Below are 19,282 nucleotides of genomic sequence, written 5' to 3'. Positions count from 1 at the left end.
TAACGTGCATCCGATGCACGATACACAGGCGTTCTTGCGCTTCGCCCCCATCGAAATGCGGCCGCCGCTGCCGGGATTCGATCCCGCGCCCTCGTGCTTAGTATAGCGCGACGCTTTAGCCACTACGCTACCACGGCGGGTACTATTCCTTGGTGGAGCGCTATGATGTTAAAATAGCACATCCTGCAGGAGATGAAGATCGCGCCCATTATCAGCGTCTGGTCTGCTGGTAGGTGAGATTTCCTCGCTCAAGGGCTGATCAGAAGCCAGACGAGTTTCTGTGTACGGCAGGGCGTGACGAAGTTCGCTAGAGCTTTAAGGGTTATGGAAGCTGTGTGCTACTTTAGCTGTACAAGCGCTATTTTGGTGTTCAATTTGCGACACTCTTGAAACGTGTTCTCTCCTCCTTATGTGGGCGTGTTTATACTGGTCGTAGTATGCTGTGCGGCCAGGTGACCACGGTGTTCGTCGGGTAAGCGTGATAACTCTGTCACCTGCATTCACAGTGATTTTGTACGACGGGCTCTATTATTCATATTCGATGCTGAATTCATCACACTAAACGCTATACGCGTGTACTTACGGTACGGCTTGACACCTCGTCTTCCGTTTACTAGGAAAGCAGCCTTCGTCTTCTTCTGTTTCTGCTTCTTAAACGAGGAGCGTGGTTTGTCGGGGAAATGACGCAGTCAGATAGAGTTTAGTAATAACAATAATTCAATCGTGGAACTCTCTAACGGTGATTGGCTAACAATCAGGCAGTAGAGGAGATGAAGCATAATAATTTAATTTTTTATTTACGCTGTTATCCCCATGAGAAATTTTAGCAGGGTGGGGAATACATACATAGATTACGATAGGTTAGATGTAGCACATTACAGAGTACAGATTACAGCAAGTTAAAAAAAGGGGAAAAAAAGTAGCGCGAACGAAACACACTTCAATGTCACGTACAAAAAGGAAAAGAACATTCATTACTCTAAATACGGCACAAATAATGTTATTGTTGGTTGTAGGACGTGAATTTTCTTTAGAACATTCCAATTTTGACAGTTCGCTGAAAAATATATTCGTTGCTTTTGGTTTGAAAATGGATTATAGTGAGCTCGTGTCATTGCCCTGTGGCATATCCGGAAGAAAATGAGAATTTTTGCATTGTCAGCTTTATGGTGTCCTTTAGTAATTTCTTAGAGGAATTTTAGTCGGGGCTTAGGATTTCTTTGCGCTACGGGTTCAAGTTTAGATATTTTTAAAAACTGTGCCAATGTACGTCCGAAATTGTTGTAAATAATGGGAACTGCCTTCTTTTGCAATCTTTCAAGTGTATCTATGTTAATTTTAGGGGGTGGGTCCCAGATTATACAAGTGTAGTCTAACATAGGAATAATTACACATTAATAGGCAAACGGCCGCATGGAGGGAGCAGAATGTTTTGGGTACTCTTCGAAAAAAAAATAGTTTACGATTAGCATTAGCTGTTACTGTGTCAATGTGTTCAGTCCATCTGAGATCATTAGTTATTCATATACATAAATATTTGTACTGCAAGACGTCTGAAAGTGATACATCGCAGATAGGATACAGGAACTTGAGATGACGTTTGTCGCGTGTAATGGACGTAAAGAGTTTTTTAATATTTATATGCATTTTCCATGCTTTATAGAACGAAACAACTTTTTGGAATTCTTCAGAATTCAGAATTAGGAGGACTTCAGAATAAATTGCACAATCATCCGCTTACAACTTCATTTTACTGGTGTGTGCTCTACAATGTCAATTACAGATAGAAGAAATAAAAGAGGGCCAAGCACCGAGCTTTCAGGGACGCCAGAGCCAACATACAATTAACCAGACGCACGTTGTTTGAAGATTACGTGTGACGACGGTTATTAAGATAGGATGCCGAGCAGGCTATAAACTTCGGCGTTTTCTAAAACCTGTTCCAACTGAAACAATTTTTTAATAGAAATTTTGTCGAAAGCCTAGGAACGATCTATAAAAATTGCATCGGTTCAGGAACAGTTATTTATTGAGTAAGAAATAATGTTGAATGTGAGAAAGAATGCTGAGGAATTAGGAGGAACCGAAATAAGACAATGAAATGGGATGCCGTTCGCAGAACTGCTATTCGCCGTCATGGAGTTCGGGGCATGAAAGATGCTCTGAAGTCCGAGGTTTTTTCCCCGTCTTTTTTCCTTTCTTGTTTCTAGTTCTTCAGTTTGGTATTCATTTCGAGAGATGGCGCCACTGCACCTTGTGCGGTAAAGATTGCTACGTATACAAGCGGGTAAAACGTAGGTATGCAAGTCTTTTTTTTTTTTTTTTGCAAATAAAGGGAAGAAAATTCAATTTTGCCGGGATTGAACGCGCTTAAAGCAAGTTTGTCGATGATAAGTGGTTCTTGAGGGAAAGGGAAAGGTTGGCGCTAGAAAGCACGGTTTTGCTTTCATTGGGAAAGGACACAGACGCTGCTCGGCGCCGTCAGCAGCAGCAAGCGAATTGACCTTCCTGCTGCGTCTCGCTTTAACGCGAACTAAGAGTCGAAAGCGCAGTGCATACGAAGCTACCAGCACTCGGCGCACTTTGTCCACATCGCAGATCGCTTTCGAGATATGGGCGCCCAGGCGTCATACGCCAGTAGCCGCCAGTAGTGGCAGGCTAAGTCTCAGTTTTACCTTGGCTGAGCTTGTAGGTCAGATTTACAGAACCACGCATTTTCTGGGTAGTAGAGCTATCGGTTTAAGAATTGTGCAACTCTTATTCCTCAAGTGGGTTTAGCTTGCAACGAAGAGTGTTACACGACACACCTAACGCGCGCCGAGCGCATATTTAGCGTTACGTTGTGTCCAACTGAGCTCCTGCAAACACGAAAGCTGGCTTTTCCTCGCAGCCGTGGTTCATTTCATAAGCAAGATGGCCAGCATCACCGCAACCTTACTCCCAATGGGGGCATACAACGTATAGTTCTAACGTCCCAAATTTTACTCGGTCATAGCGGAGAGTTCTGTGTAAGGGGAGGGTGCGAACGTTTATTGGCAACCTTTGTCTTCCCGTCAACGGGCTCCTTGTTTCTCTGTTACGAGGTTAGATGCTTGGGCTTGATGATATCGCATAAGCCATTGCACTGCGCGGACAGGGGAGGACAAACCTGAGGCGACAACACAGTTGCGTGCCATGTATGCATTCGATTGGTTCCTACAGTCCTCCGACGCGGACTGGAAGCCGGAGGAAAGTTTACCACGACGAACGTTCCGACGGTCTCCACAGCAATCGTAGGTAGAAAGTGGAAACACGTCAAAGATGCCTGTGCTGTGAACAATCGTGGCGGACGCACATAACATGCACACTCAAAGCTCTCGCCAAAGAGACATCGCAGAAGAGAGAGATAGAAATAACATTTATTAGCACCGAACTATTATTAGCAGGAACTGAAGCCCAAGTACGGGCCTCCGGGTAGGCTCATGCCTCAGAATAGTGTTGGCCTGAGCTCGTTGGTTGCACATAGCACAAATGGTTTCCAGCAGAACGTATGGACACGGACAGACACGGACAGTGTCGTCGTCCTTTTCTGTCCGTGTCCATACGTTCTGCTGGAAACCATTTGTGCTATAGGCTCATGCCTCCTGGCCCAGCACGTTCTTGACGTGTTGCACCAGAATCGGCCACCATAGTTTTTCAAAACCTTCGTGGGGGACTGTTCCACTCCTCCCAGCTGTCAGGACTCTGGTTGTGTGGTAATTAGGAAAGTATGGTGTTTTTTGAACATGGCGTTTGCAGGGCACTCCTACAAGGTGTGTTTACTTGATGGATAGGCCCCGCAGAAGACGTCGTGCTAAAAGCGGAAGTACCAACACCCACGTGACCCGAAGAGCTGGCCGGCACGGAGGCCACAAACTCTCTGAAGCCATAGGGCCATAGGCTTTTTATGCATTCTAAAATGTCGTTGCAGTTAGCGTCTAAATTACTGACGTGCTGTTTGCGAAGTGCCATTTTTTAATTGTGCTAAATGAATGCCGCAGGAGCCCTCTAAATTCAAGAAAAGATACAGGTAAGCGTCAAAACGCCTTAAATAATTTATTATAATGCATGTTTATACGAACCATTTTAGGTTTCGGAGTTCGGGAAGTGGATGCGTGATAAGGTCAAGGAACATTGGCTCGCTGTGTTCCTTCAATTCCTCCGCCTGTCACACGCGAGCACATCCAGAACAAGCGTGTGCAACACTCTTGTCTATCCTTTAGTTTTTTTTTGTGATCAACGTCATCATACCTGGCATTATCACTACGGGACGTCAGAAAATATTGATCTGTGCCATGACGTCCCGACATTGTCAACGACGTTGTAAAATGTGTAGGCGAAAGCCTGCCAGCTGTGGAAGAAGACAACGACGAACATGCGAGCAGTGGCACGAACGCGTCTGTGTGACCAAGTGACGTGTGCAATCAGGCACGCGCTAGGTACACCTTTAGTAAGCGACAACCACGGAGTAGCCATGCCTTTAGGGAAATGTGCTCGCCTCGCACCGCGGAGGCCCGCGCTCGACTCCCACCCAGGCCGAAATGAATTTACGAGGTTTTCTTTTCAAAGCCACTAGTTCACTTTGTTTACGGGAACCTCCCTGAGCAATTTGCGGTCAATCCTAGCAATTTTAGACGTGTTTTTAGTGTTTGCGGCGTGGGCGATTTTTCGCTACGGCGCAGTTTCGCCAAGGTCACTGCAAGGTCACCGCCAAACAGACACCTAAGGCTTTCGCCTTAAATTAAATTCTGGCAAACACATCAAGCAGTTGAAGCCACTGAGTAATTGGTGCGAAGCCTGCGAGAACGCTACGCACTTGAGTAGCCTCTTCTCGCATAACAGACCTTGCTGACCGAAGGGGCTCAGCGTGTCTGTCGATCATATGGCATAAAGAATGCAGCCACAATAGCATAAGTACATCGTAAGGCGCCCTATTCGTATTCTCTTTCGATGGTAGGTATCGGACACAGTACCACGTGGGCTAGACCTGCCGGTCCCGACATGAGACTAGCCGGGTGCGCGACGAGTGCGCGTCCTCGCCGGACCTCTAATAAAAGTTATTTAACTCACAGTACCACGTGATTGGCTGGGTGGTATACAACAGCCGCATCGCATTTGCGGCAAACAAACACACACAAATAAGTTAAGGTGTATAGGCTTTCTCCCCGAGTTCATCCAATGGTTTTAATGGACACTATTAAACATAGCAGCCGGGGTTATAAAAAAAAGGCGTTGTTTTCTTGGTTGAAATTAAGCGTTAAAAGTATCCGGGGGCTAAGCGAGCAAGCAACACGCCACCTTTATCGTCTTATCCCATATCGCAAGGGGAGAAATAGGCTTTAGTAAGAAAGTGGCAAAAATATAACTGATGAGGTAAGCTTGTCATAAGTCAAACAGTGGTGCGTTCAACTAAGTGTTTAGAAAACATCACAATAAAGGAAGCACAATAGTGGGAAATTACGTATTGATTTACATAATACATTAAAAGTGCGCAAGGGTGCATAAAACAATTAACTTGGTGCCTCGTCAACTTCTCCCATGGCATTGGAGCTACTTAGTGCTTTCATTAATACGCGGCTGCTGGGTCTGTGTCTTTTTACATATGCATTGTTCGTTAAAGATAGAGCAGCCTCGCGCACCGCAGAGATGCCCCAAAATACTCCTGCAGTCATGCATTAAAGAAAGATTATGGCAGAACTCGTCTCATGGTGACTGTCGACGGCAGTGCGATTAGCATTCGAGCAATGTAGCGACGCGGCGTATTTCCCAAGTCACGTTTATTTCATCATCATCGTCATCATCAACGTCCTTTATTTATGTCCACTCCAGGACGAGGGCCTCTCCCTGCGATCTACCATTACCCCTGCCTTTCACTATCGGATTCCAACTTCCGCCTGCAAATTTCCCGATTTCACCACCACACACAATCTTCTGCCGTCCTCGACTGCGTTTCCTTTCCCTCGGCACCCATTCTGAAACTCTAACGGTCCACCGGTTATCCATACTATACGCATTACATGACCCGCTCAGCTCCATTTCATCCTCTTAAACATTGTGCAGTTCAGTGTATGTACCGGCAAGCGTGAGCAGCCATGGCCCCGTGGGTTGGCTTTCGATGTAGTTTGCCAGCTGTGTGAAAAATACTTTGATCAGGGGTACAGCATCTTTATCAATAATTTTATACCTCTACCCGCCTGTTTGGTCATCTCCTCGACCGAAAAACATTGGCTCGCGGAACCACACGCAAGGATCGCTGAGGATTTCCTGCGGAACTGAAGGACGCACGATGGAAAAAGAAAGCTCGACGCGGCGGCATTCGATGGTTGCGCGATCATAACATCATGTACCTTCAACGGAGAGACCGTCGTGTCTTGAACATGATGCGTACAGTTCACACAGAAAACGGCAAGGTCACTGGAAGAAGGAGGAATCTGTGACAGGAGCCCTTGCGCTCATCAATGATTCTAATGCTGGCATGCTAGTAGTCGATAAACCGGATCAAATGATTGGTTACTCTAATGTTCTGATGAAAATGCATGCGATGGCGGAAGACCCTCTTCTTCCACTGTAACGATATTGCCTGTGTGAATAGTTTTATACTATTCCAAGCTCACCGCACATTGCACCCAGAGATTCCTGAGCAAGCACGCATTGCCGGGTTCGACCATCTAGCTTTTAGCGAAGAGCTCGTTCAGCAGCTTCTGAATCTTGACGGTGCCAAGCAAGCTCACACTCCTCCATCACCCTCTGCAAAACACGTGCTTGACAAGCCGGAAAAAAAAGGGAAAAACGCAAAAACTGCGAGCTGTGCTATGAGCAGAAAAAATCGAGCTCAAATCCAAAGTCTCTTGCAGCACGTGCAAAGTTCATTTTTGCTTTATCACTGGCCGGAACTGTTTCCTCGAGTGGCATAAGAACCGTGGGAACTGAGTGTGGACCACTGATGCCAGAGTGCACCACAAAAAGACGGTTGTAGATAGGCGTGACAAATTTTCACAAGTAAGAAAGGAGGCAATAGTGTAGCACATTTTGTATATCTTGGATTTTTTTGTTGTGGTTTTTTACTTATATATTCATGCCTTTTCCAACTTTTTTGTGTTCTTCTCTCAGCAAATTTTCAATTAGATATTTTTTCTTAATTTTATATTCCTTTTAAGTCTAATATTTCTTTCTGCATGAAAGACCATCTAATTATCTGCATTTTCATATATGTTACAGCAATATAGCACAATGACTTCTTTTAATAAAGAAGAACATTTCTGACACCCTTCAGAATTGCCGGTTTTTCCTGTGGTCCCTGGAAAGAGTTAAAGGAGTTCACGCAGCCAGTTGCGGTGTAGGGATGGCACCCACACAAGTAATGGCAGTGTCATGGAACGCCACTGATAGCCACTTAAACCTTACGGCGGACACACTTTAAGAGAGAGGCGCGCACCTATAATCGAAGTAGCAAGCCGAGCGTGAGACAGCTTCCAACGAACGACCGTAAATCGATTCACTTCTGCGGCGCTCCCATCACTCTACCGCCCGGAAACCTAGTTTCGGTTCCCTCCACATCCCGTCCCTTCGATCGGCGCTAAGAGGTTCATCTCCTTACCGGCTGCCTCGTAATTGGTGCTCGGCGAATATGGGCTGCAGCAAAAGAGCGATGACGTCGATAGCACGTGAACGAAATCCAAATCAAGTACCGGAAAGAGAGATGTTAAACAACTGCAAAAGGAAAAAGGAAGATACGTTTGCAAGGGGAGTTGGGGGTTTCGGTGGCGCATGGAATCGAAGCATTTTGCTTTATTTATTTTTACAACGACGACGTACTCCTTCACCGTCGTTCGTCTCCTCAAGTGTTCAACGCACCGTGAAAATGAGTTTTCCCTCCTCGCCGTCATCGGCACGGCCATCATGGCTATCGGGGCATCGCACGGCAGGAAGCCTATAGCCACGTGTAACGATGGTCCTATCACAGCGCTGTCGCTTGTACACCGTAGGCTGCGTGGACAGAAAGACGATCCCTTCTTGGTCGGTGCCCCCTGAACCTTAAAACGAGAGGAGCCGCCGGCATGCTCCAGTGAACGCGCGTGAGGCGGCGAGTCCACCGCGCATGCGCGACACGAACCTTTTCATGATTATGGAACGGCGCTTTGCGCGCGACCGCCCGCAGCATGAACCGCCGCGTTTTTCTGCGTTCGTTCTATAGGCACACATTTCCCCCGAAGAAGGCACCGTATTCGTGGCATAGAAAGGCAGACCTGCCAAATACGGACATCAGAAGACAACATAAGCGCCGATACTATCAGCTTCAAGGTCGCACAGCATAATAATAATAAAGAAAAGACGCAACAAAAATCGACCGATCCCATGCATATGTGTGAGTTAGTGATACCACACGCTTTCTTTGATGTGTACTGCGATGTATTCACTTCACGTTTATGCAGCTCAATGCGTCTCGCATAATGCACGCTCTAGTCCTAATTCGTTCACCTAACTTCTTTACCTATAATTCGCTGGTTCTTCACTTCTATGTAGCCAAATTATTCAATTTTTTGGTCGTGACTTCGCTTCTTAGCTCTTGTTCTGCTTGCCTGCATGGGCCCCTACTCCGTGAGCACATGTACTACATTCTATGGCGTTGGTTAAGAATGTTGACACATTTAGTGGAAGATGCCCAGTTGCTCATGCCCAGTCGAAAGTTCTCAATCGGGCACAAAGCTAGTGACTCAAGTAGTTGTATACTCGACACGACAACAGCCAGCACCCACAAGTTTGAAGTAAGAGGCAAAGATAATCGGTTTAGAGCTACCTGTGCATGCTTATGGAAAGACAGTGCCAACCCGTCAGTCACGGACACGCGTAGCCACATACGAAAGATAACGGGTTGGCGCTGCCTTTTTAGGAGCATGCGCAGAGTGTATATATATATATATATATATATATATATATATATATATATATATACAACCTAGTATGCTATAAATAATAATGTAAGAAGACATGTTATCATATAGGACAATGACATTGGAGGAAACGTCATTAGCTCATAAAATTAAGAGAGTAAACGAGATCTCGAAGTATTCCACAATGTACGGGAGCATATAACAGCTGAGCTGCTCATGGATATGTAACTATTTGCGCCGCAGTATCACTTCGACCTTTCTATACTCGGGTCGTCTTCACTGCTTGTAAAACGTAGGACTTGGTTCACACTGACAAAGGTGGGCAGACAATCCCACAAGCTTCGACCTCACGTGGACCTCCAGTGCGCACTGCGAGCGCGTCGCGGCGCAGTAATATGTCCCGAAGACGAAAGTGAAGTTTCTCGAGGGAAGAAGGGCGAGGAGAGATTCATATTGAGAGAAGCATCAATGCGAAAGACAGGGGTAAGGCTGACTAATTTATTGTTTTTCATTTCATTCCTGCGTCCATGGCCTAATGGGAACTGGCGAGCACGCTCTCGCGCCAACGTGACCTCGCGCGAACGCGCTACGCTACGTGAGGCACTCGCCTGTTTGACAAGACGACAGCAGTATAGCAGCCACGGTCAGGTAAGTGCAGGAGTGTTCGCTAATAAAGCTTGGCTTTAAAAAAACCGTGGTATTAGAAAGCAATCTTCTCAAGCTACAGTGCACCAAAGCGCATTATCCTGGCCATGAACACTCAACTGCGAAAGTTTCCTTGAAAAAGAAAGCTTCGCCTTAATAAGCTGAAGCAAGTGATGAAAGAAGGACACAAACAGTAAGCAAACTGAAGATGAGTGAGAGTGTCCAAGCCCAGACAAGAGACTCGCGCATGAAGGTGCGTCAACTATCGCTCTTTTCTGCCAGTCGCGCGCAACACCTTCATAGCTTGGTTCAAGATGGTCACGTGAGCTTGATTATTTTTTTTCTGGCGCCCACTCTTGCTGGTAAAGTGGGCCTTTGTTTTGCATCGAGGGAGGTGTGGGCGAAGGCTTGCTCCAACATCCAGAGGCCCGCCGGCGTGATGTTTACTCTAGGACGCCGCTCAATCCACTCCAACTAATTCGCTGTCATCTCTCGTAAGTCGAATTGTGTGCCTAAGCGACGAAGCACGAAAACAATCCGGCAAACGCCTTTCGTGGAAGCCACGGTCGGGACGAAGTCTGAACAAGTGCAAGCGCAGCATCCGATGGGACGCTGCATGCCGCCGTGGTACTTGTCGAGTGTGTACCTTCCAGGGTGTGCTTGTTACGCCGTCTTTATTATTTTTTGTTGAATGGACGGCGCCGTGCTTGTTTGCTAGAGGCTGCTGCATTGCGATGAGACTCATTTGCATGCTGTCGTGATTGCCGGCTGTTGAAGCGTCGCAGAAGATGGTGGTGAGGGGGAAAAGACATCTTTTGAATTTTTGCCTCATGGCAGGTTCGGTCTAGGGGAACAAAAGCAACGTTCGGAGCCGTTCTCTCGCTCATGTGAGGGCACATTAAAACACCGGTAACCGTTCACAATAAAAATGCACGTTTTTATTTATTTTTAGGTGGCCGATGCTTTTTATCTTATATAAGGGTGATGTCCGGGAAGAGGGGGGGGGGGGGGGGGGGGGGGGGCATGGATGTTTTTACTATTTTTCGCCGGGTGAAAAGTTGATATCAATCAGACGCAAGAGTGGATCATTGGTGGAGCTGCGAAGACGCAGTGCGAATTGAGTGGCCGGTAAACCTTGTTACGGGCGCCACAGTGACACTAACCACCCACTGACGAAAAAATGAATTACGTTTCGTCATTACGAACTCCTGGATATTCATCCCGTTTTAGGACGGCAGTTGAACGAGCAAAGCGCCTTAATTGTCCTCCGTAGTGCCGGAAAACGCACACTTAGAAGCAAGATTCCCCAGCGAAAAGCTCCCAGATTTCTCTGAGCCTACGGAACTCCCCGCAAAGAACCACTCACGTAAAATCAAGACAAAGGGTTCACGGGAAGATAAAACATAATTCTGGGGTTTTACGTTCTAAAACAACGAGCTCAGTGAGAGGCATGCCGAAGTGAGGGTGTTGTGGGGAATTTCATCTACCTGGGGTCTTTAACGCGCACCTAAGTCTAGGTACACGAGTGTTTTCGAATTTATCCCCCAATGAAATGCGGTCGCGACGGCCGGGTATGAACCCGTGACCTTGACAGCTTAGCAACACAAGAAGGTGGTAACTCGATGCGATCCATAGTGGGCGAACGAAGAGAAGAGTCTACCTGAAGCCAACGTTTTCACAAACGGAGTAGTCTTTCTAAGAGCAAAAAACTGAGAAGAATTAAGACAAGTTCGGTTGCCAAAACGTTGGCTCCAGCAGGCGGCTTACCTTGCTCATGCATTCTTCAAGGGCCAGATCTAGTAAGCAAACTGAAGTACCTAAAAAACCGCATGGGAGGGCAACCGCTGCCGTAGCTCAATTAGTAAAAGCATCACACGCGTAAATCGGAAAACCTGGATTAAGCTCCCATGTGAGGCCAGTTGTCTTTTCTTACACTTTATTTTTCCTTATCATTTCTACATTTCCGTTAAACACAACGATTAAATTTTTTTCGATGTTTTCCTTGGCTTCATTGTCGGTTGGCTTTGTGTAAGCCATGATGTTTGACAGCGCGAATTTAGACAAAGGACGGCGAAAGAGGCGACAAACGCAGACAGGCGCTGTCTTCCAACTGATTTTAATTTCCGAACAGAGCTCTTGTCTCTGTCTGTCGCCTCTTTCGCCGTCCTTTGTCTAAATTCGGGCTGTAAAACATCGTGGATCAACACCAACTAACCCGGTCGCATACCTGGCTTTGTATGGTTGTGTATAACAAAACAGGAGCCCCTTAGTTCCCTTTCTTCTCGTTCTGCAAAAGTGGTAGCTAGCCGAACAAAGAGAGTCATCATACACGTGCATACGAAAATTTAATTAAAGAGTTTTACGAGCAAAACATGAATGACGACGAACATTATTACTGAGGAAATTAACCGAGGCAGGGTGACATAGTTTTTATGCCAACAAGGAAATGCATGCGCTGCTGCGTCGGCTATAAGTCGCACTTCGGCCTTTCGGGCTACTGGTGACTTACCTGCGCTCTTACACAAAAAGTTGCTGCGTGGCTCATTTTGCTGCGCTCTTACTACATCGTGGCAATGTTTTCCCACCGAGCCGTCGCCATGGTGCACGCCATGCGCTAATCGTTTCCTCTAACTCATTCGCTGCCATCCCTAAAGAGGAAGGAACCGCTTGCGCAAACAGGGAAACCAAGGAGAGGAACACGAAATGCCTCTTACGAGGCCAAATCTCCGCGCGGTAAACGAATGCACGCACAGGATGTGTACACAATCCGTTCTGCGCTTCAGGATGCGTCGCTTCCTTCTGTTTTACTTTCTCCTTAATCATCGCCACGTCTGCCCGAAACTGCTGCTGCGAGATTCATTTGCTTGCTGTGACTGTGTTTACGTAGGAAAAAACAAAACAAAACAAAAAAAAAAAAAAAAAAAAACTTGTGGCCCCGTTAGCGAAACATTTTGTTCGTCAAAGCTCTTTGCCAAAGGGGCGCCTGATTATGGCTGTGTTATGTTTGTTGTCAGGAAATTTCGCAGCATCTGTTTTTATGAGCGTCTCCAGCGTAAGAAGTTATTTATAATAGAAGCCAAGGAAAATACTGCAGGAGTCATTCCACGGTGACTGTCGACGGTGATGCGAGTAACATTCAAGCTACGTGAGAACACACGGTATTTCTGAATTCGGATGACTTCAGAAACACGGTATGACACCGTATGACAAAAGTCGGGTGATGCAGTTAGACTGACGACGATGGAATGATCGCGAGAGCAGCACAACGACGGTATGACTAGGAATGCATGACTATACGACTGTATGACGATTCCACAACGACGACGATGACATGAGAATTGTATGGGGATAATGGGAGGACGACGAGTGTATTGTGACAATGGCGCGACGAGTGCTGTGTCTCGAGGCTGTTCTAACGATGACGGCATGACGAGAGTAGTGTATGTCGAAGCTGGAGTCGCAACGATGCAATGACCACGACGGCGTCACAACGGCGGCGTGGCAAACAATGCATGGTGACTGTATGACAACGATGGCGTGACGACATCATGAGGAGGGTCGGACGGAAAAGGTGGAATGACGACCATTCAATGACTGCGACAGCATCGCGAGCATATTCCTAGGCCCCATGCTATTCGACAACTTGAGCCACTAGGTCGGCGTAGAAGGCGTGAGATGACGGTGTAGTGGACAGTGTGCTTCGTGTCCTCAGAACAACAACAAGAAGAAGAAGCTCGACATCATGGCCGCAACATCAGCTTAGTTGCCCCGACGAATAAATGGTTACTTGTTCCGAGTCTTCTGTTCCCACAAGTTGGTGACCCGGACGGGATATCGAGCTTCTTCTTCTTCTTGTTCTGCGGACGCGAAGCACACTGTCCACTACTGTCCTCTGTCCTATTTCGGGCTCTCTCCCGCCTTCTAGGCGTAACACACATACGTAACTACCGCTTACCACCCCAGTTCCAACGGCATGGTGGAACGCTTCCACCGTCTACTGAAGGCATCACTGCGTGCGCAGGACTCAACAATTCCATGGACAGAGCGCCTGGCTCTGGTTCTACTAGGTCTTCGCACCGCGGTGAAAGACGACACACAGTGTTCATCCGCAGAGCTGGTTTTCGGCACGACACTTCGCGTACCCGGCGAGTTCGTTGCCTCGGAACCGACATCAGCTGAGCTACACTCTTACGCCGACCGCATGCGAACTACTATGGCTACTGTCGTACCACCACCGCTTCGTCAGGGTTGCAAGACCGTGTATATGAGCCCTTCATTACTTCATACCAGCCATGTCTTCATCCGCCACGATGCCACTCGCACTCCACTACAAGCACCTTACGACGGTCCTTTTAAAGTCCTCAAGCGCGATTCTAAGTACTTCACTCTCCTTGTTAACGGACGCGAAGAGACGATATGTATAGACCGTTTGAAGCCAGTTCACATGGACGCTGGCAGCCTCATCTGAAGCAGATAAACCGCTTGACGGCAATGCCTACATCGCTAGGGGGGGAGCCATGTAGTGGACAGTGTGCTTCGCGTCGCATGCAGAAGAAGGAGGAGGAGAAGGAGAAGGAGGAGAAGGAGGAGAAGGAGGAGAAGGAGGAGAAGGAGGATAAGGAGGAGAAGGAGGAATCAGCTTAGTTGCCCCGAGTCTTCTGTTCCCACAACGGCATGACCAGAGTCAGATCATGAAGCAAGGAATTGCTACGGTGGTATGATCCCGACGGCATCACGACCAAGAGCACATACCTAGTGGACCTAGTAGACAACTTGGAGCCAATGTGTCGGCATAAGAGGATATATATATATATATTATATATATATATATATATATATATATATATGGGTAGAGGAATGACGCAATAGGACCGAGAGAAAGGAAGGTCAGGGAGGTTAACCAGGACGGAGCTCCGTTGACTACCTTACACTAGGTGATGAAGCAACGGGTAAAAAAGGTAAAGAGGAGGACAGATGATTGCGTTCAGGCTGTTTTTTAAAAGCAAGCTGCACACGCAACATAACTGGAACGCTGACCAGCGCCTCACAGACGGTCACTCAGCTCGGTCAACTTCACAAGCCGTACAACGCCACTCTTGCGGCTTTCTGCTGCTTCGACGTGCGAGACCATGGTACCCAAGATCTTGCTCCTGTTGAGTGGCCTTCCACCGAGATGCCCAAGGGTTTATTTTCAAAGAATAGGGAAGTTACAGCTGAGTAGGTGCTCTCATGCCTCTTAGCCGAGCAGAAGCGTTGCAATCAGCCGTGTCGGTCATTCGCTTCAAGGATGAGCAAGCGTTCGTGAATGCTGCGCCCAGGGGCAAGCGGTGAAGTAGGGTGGCTTCGCATCAGGCAATACCAGGTAACGGGTACTGTGGCCTCGAGAGGATGAGGCCGCATGGTCGCGATTGATGAAATCAGGTGAAATCTGTTGCTACGGAATCGGCATGGCGGGAAATGTTGGACAAAGAAAATTTGACTGACTGACTGACCTGACTGACTGATTGGCCGACAGACTGACTGACCTTTTATTGTCCCAGGGCAAAACAAGGGCAACACGGCGTGACCTGGAATATGCATCTTGTTTATTCATCTCCTTTTAGCATTCCGGCCATCTTATCCAATGTCCATTGCGGCCCATCCTATGTCTACAACACGAATAATGAATGCGATATCACGTAAGCGGTTCGAGCACTTGAAGCTAGCGCTGAGATAAAGCAAGAATGAAATCGAAAGACCAACATACGGGAAAGCATTTTTCATGCACGCGAGTCCTGTACCATATTTTATGTTTTTTACGAAGACGGGCCATCACTTCACCGGGCCCTAATTGGGAAGCTGTAGACATGATACTCGTGACGTATACTCGTGACGTGCCCGGGCCTGCTGCGATGTTGGGCGTACGTCGTCAGAGCGTGTTAGCGACTTCGCCGCTTCTCATTATATATTCCACGTTCGTTCATTTTGCCACGTGTGTTATATGGTCGCGTCTCAGTTATACATGCGTAGATGCTCCGCTGCGACATCGCAATGTTATGACGGGAGGCACGACGCGATGAAGGTAATAATGTGTTCACGAGCAGAGTCACTGTCATTAATTCTGAGCACGCGATCTCCGTTGTGCATGTACACATGCAGGCCAGAGCCAGCTGGCCTGCATGCCAGGCTGCATGACAGGCAGCCAGGCCAGAGCCAGGCCAGTTCAGGCCAACCTCTCCGTCTTTCAGGTTTCTTTCTCTGTATACAGACTGTCTGAATCAGAAAAATTGCCTAATTGGCAACAGCGTATTGCGCTCTTGATTAGTTCCGGTAGTTTAAAATGTCATTGAGGTGCAGCACACTAAATAAGATTACACTGGTAAAGCATTCTTTTAAATTGTATTCTCATTCGTTTGGCAGGAATGTTTTTATTATGGAAGAGAATCAAGGCCAAAATTCTGTGTCCTCAATTTGGCGCGCAAACGCTGCTTCTGGTATTTGTAAGTGTGCCTCAGAAATTTCAGAGTATTAACTCGTATTTAAGTCGTCTTTACGCAAGAAAAATCCTTTAAATATGCTTGATTGACTCTCCGGTTTCTTTTAAAGTTCAGTGCAGTCCTTCCTTTCTTTTTCTAGATGAACAGCTAACCAGATCCGACTGGATGCCTTTAAAATCTTACCGCCAAGTCGAGGTGATGGGGCAACTTGTTTCGGAGTTGTCACCCGTCAGTCGTATTTTGCGTGTTTCCTAAAGCTTACTAAACCTTCTCCCTCAGATATAGTAGCTGTTTCGTATTACGCAGGAACGTTAGATAGCTATAATACAGCTTCATTTATTATACTATTGAGAGTTCCCGCTCGTGTTGCGAGGCAAGCGCAATCATGTATCCTACGCACGCAACCTAGATGATTCGTTGATTCGTTGCCGCAAACCGTACTGCTCTCCAGATATACTGACGGTATTTACGTATGAGGGTTAGTCCGCGCACGACTTCAGAAGGTCTCGGTGGCCGTGTCGAAGCATACCTGTACGAATTCGAGCTTTCACCTGAAAAGGTTTCCCTAGTCCCTTCTGTACTTGCTAAGAATGACACCGTTGGCTTTGCGGATTAATCAAAAAATTGTGCTGAACAGACGAATGCATCAATCTCTTTGCGCCATGATGGAACCCTTACTGTTGCGCTTGACAAAGCTATGGACAGTGGTTCTGTCAATTCTCGCGTTTCTTCTTGGCGGGATGTTCTCAGCGTCGTCGCATTGCTTCCGACAGCGTGCTGTGAACGTTTCAGTCGCGTGTCGTGCGGTGCAAGTCAACAAGGGCGTTTGTTTGTCCTTGCCATCTCCGCGGCTTCGTGGGGCGACCACGGTGAGGTGGGTCCCCCCGCGTGATCGATCGACTAGAACGATGGCGCGTAGTCTCATGGCTTCAGTGTGTATGAAATTCTTTCATTTGTGAACGATTGGTTTTTGGCCTGACCGCACGGGCCTGCGTGGTTATCAATTGCGAGCTGGGTACTGCACGCAAACTGTTGTTACGTGCAAGCAGATTCTTATATTGGCATGCTACGCAATGGTTCTGTTTCTGAGAAAATAGAGAAGAGGGTTAACGCATTTTGGGGGTTCTGGTTATTTTAGCACAGCTATAGAGAGAACGAACAATCTTGGTGGGCGTGACCCTGTGTGTTTGCAGTGGTTTCCGAAGAACAACTCCGCTTGTGCTCTATACGAGTGAGTGCAACCTAGAATTTTCGGCAGTGCTTCCTCCTACACCAGAAGTTGAGAAGGCAATAATAAGTGCAGAGGCATGAGGGAAGTCACCTGACCTCAGTCCAGCTCAGCTCACAGGAGAGAGAGAGAGAAGGAGAAGGAAAGGGGAAGGACAGGAGAGTATCACCAGAGTTATCTCCGTCGCAGGGCAGCTAGGGAAGACGGGACGGAGGGAGTGTTACCCTGTAAGGGAAGGGATGCGAAAGGAGAGAGAGAGAAAATAAGTGAAATAAAGAATAAACAAAAAGGAAGGAAACAAGAAAATCACACACGCACACAAAACAGAACTGTTTCTGTGGGCACTGTCATGAAGTCCGCGAAGGCGTTCTCGTGTTGCATTGTCTGAACGTTCCGTCCTAAGTAACACAATGCAGAGTCACAATTTGTCATTGAGTCCGGTGTCTTTCAAGTAACGCAGCAGTGCCTTCAGGGCGGCTCGCGCCGTTGTTTGTGTAGGCCAGTTTCCAAGGATGTTCTTTCTGTTATTGGGCGTTTGTCCAGTTGATTTATTGTCGCTGAGAGAGCTGCTCTCTGCAGGTTGAAACGAGGGCACTCACAAAGAAGGTGTGCGATTGTTTCGTTACACCCGCAGGATTCACAAGTGGGCTATTGGCCATTCCGATACGAAAGGAGTACGCATTGAAAATGCTACTCCAAGCCATAGACGGATTAGAAGTGTGCAGTCCCGTCGTGGAAGGTCGAATGGAATACGAAGCTGTAAATTAGGGTCCAGGCATGAAGGCGTGCACTTGTGAAATCGGAGGAATCCATTGCATCAATGTTAGTTCACGCGCAAGCGCGGAAAGTTTTTTCGCTGCGTCGGCTCTCGAAGAGGAATGGCAACGCAGTTGACACCGTCATGAGCAGATCGGGCCGCTGCGTCCGCTCGATCATTGCCATGTATGCCGCAGTGACAGGCAACCACTGATATATTATATTGTGCCCTTCATCAATTATGCGATGGTGTACTTGTCTTATCTCTGCGACGAGCTGCTCATGTGATCCATGGCGCAGTACTGAGAGTAAACTCTGTAGGGCTGCCTTGGAGTCACAGAAGATTGACCATGGATGGGGTGGTTCCTCCAGAATGAAAATGAAGAGCCGCACGGAGGGCTACCAGTTGCAGCTGTTTGTTGATGAGACATGTGACGTCTTTAGCTGCATCTTGACGGATCTTGCTGGAATCACCACTGCGGCAGCTGAACTTGTAGGTGTGACTGAGCCATCGACATAAACATGTACGGGCACTGTGAACCTCATGTAAAAGTCCTAACGTGGCCTGTTTCAGGGCAGATGACGGCATGTGAGCTTTCTTTGTGATTCCTGGGATGGTGCGGCGTATGTCAGGTTTGTGCAGGCACCATAACGGTGAGGATGGTCTTGCTGCAGGCATGTAGTTCGATGGCAACGAGGTATGATTGGCTGCAATTATACGACTGAAAGTTGTGTGTGGCCTTTCTGTAAGTAAAGATGCAAGATGGTGGGAAGGTAGTCGGGCAACGTGCCGAATATGCGCCCTGAGGGCGTCGGTGGCTAAGTACGTTTTGTTATGGGTGGTCTCGCGCAATGACAATCGTTGCCGCCGTAGACCCACTTCGGAAGACCGAGACACGTCCTTAGGGCTTGGACTTGTAGTCCCTGGAGTACACGCAGTTTGTTTTGCAGGTGTTGCCTAGCACCGGGAGGCTGTATCTTGCGAACCGAGGAATAAGGCACAATAAAGCTGCAGCATTGACCGACCGATGTGCCCCATGATTTCCACCGAGGAATTTAAGGAGGTGTGTTATGGTCGTTAACCTCTTCTTGAGGTATGAAACGTGCGGGCTCCATGCAAGGGTCGCGGTCGATAATTACCCCTAAAAAGCGGTTTTCCGTGCGTTTGCATTGTTTGCCCTTGACACTTACAGAGTAAAGGCCTCTATGTGCCTTCTGATTAATGTAACTCAGTCAGCATTCTCTGCAGACGCTCCAAGTTCTGTTTT

The sequence above is a fragment of the Dermacentor silvarum genome, unplaced genomic scaffold, assembly GCF_013339745.2.
Source record: "Dermacentor silvarum isolate Dsil-2018 unplaced genomic scaffold, BIME_Dsil_1.4 Seq1131, whole genome shotgun sequence".
NCBI classification, from domain to species: domain Eukaryota; kingdom Metazoa; phylum Arthropoda; class Arachnida; order Ixodida; family Ixodidae; genus Dermacentor; species Dermacentor silvarum.
Note: the sequence above shows the minus strand (reverse complement) of the source record.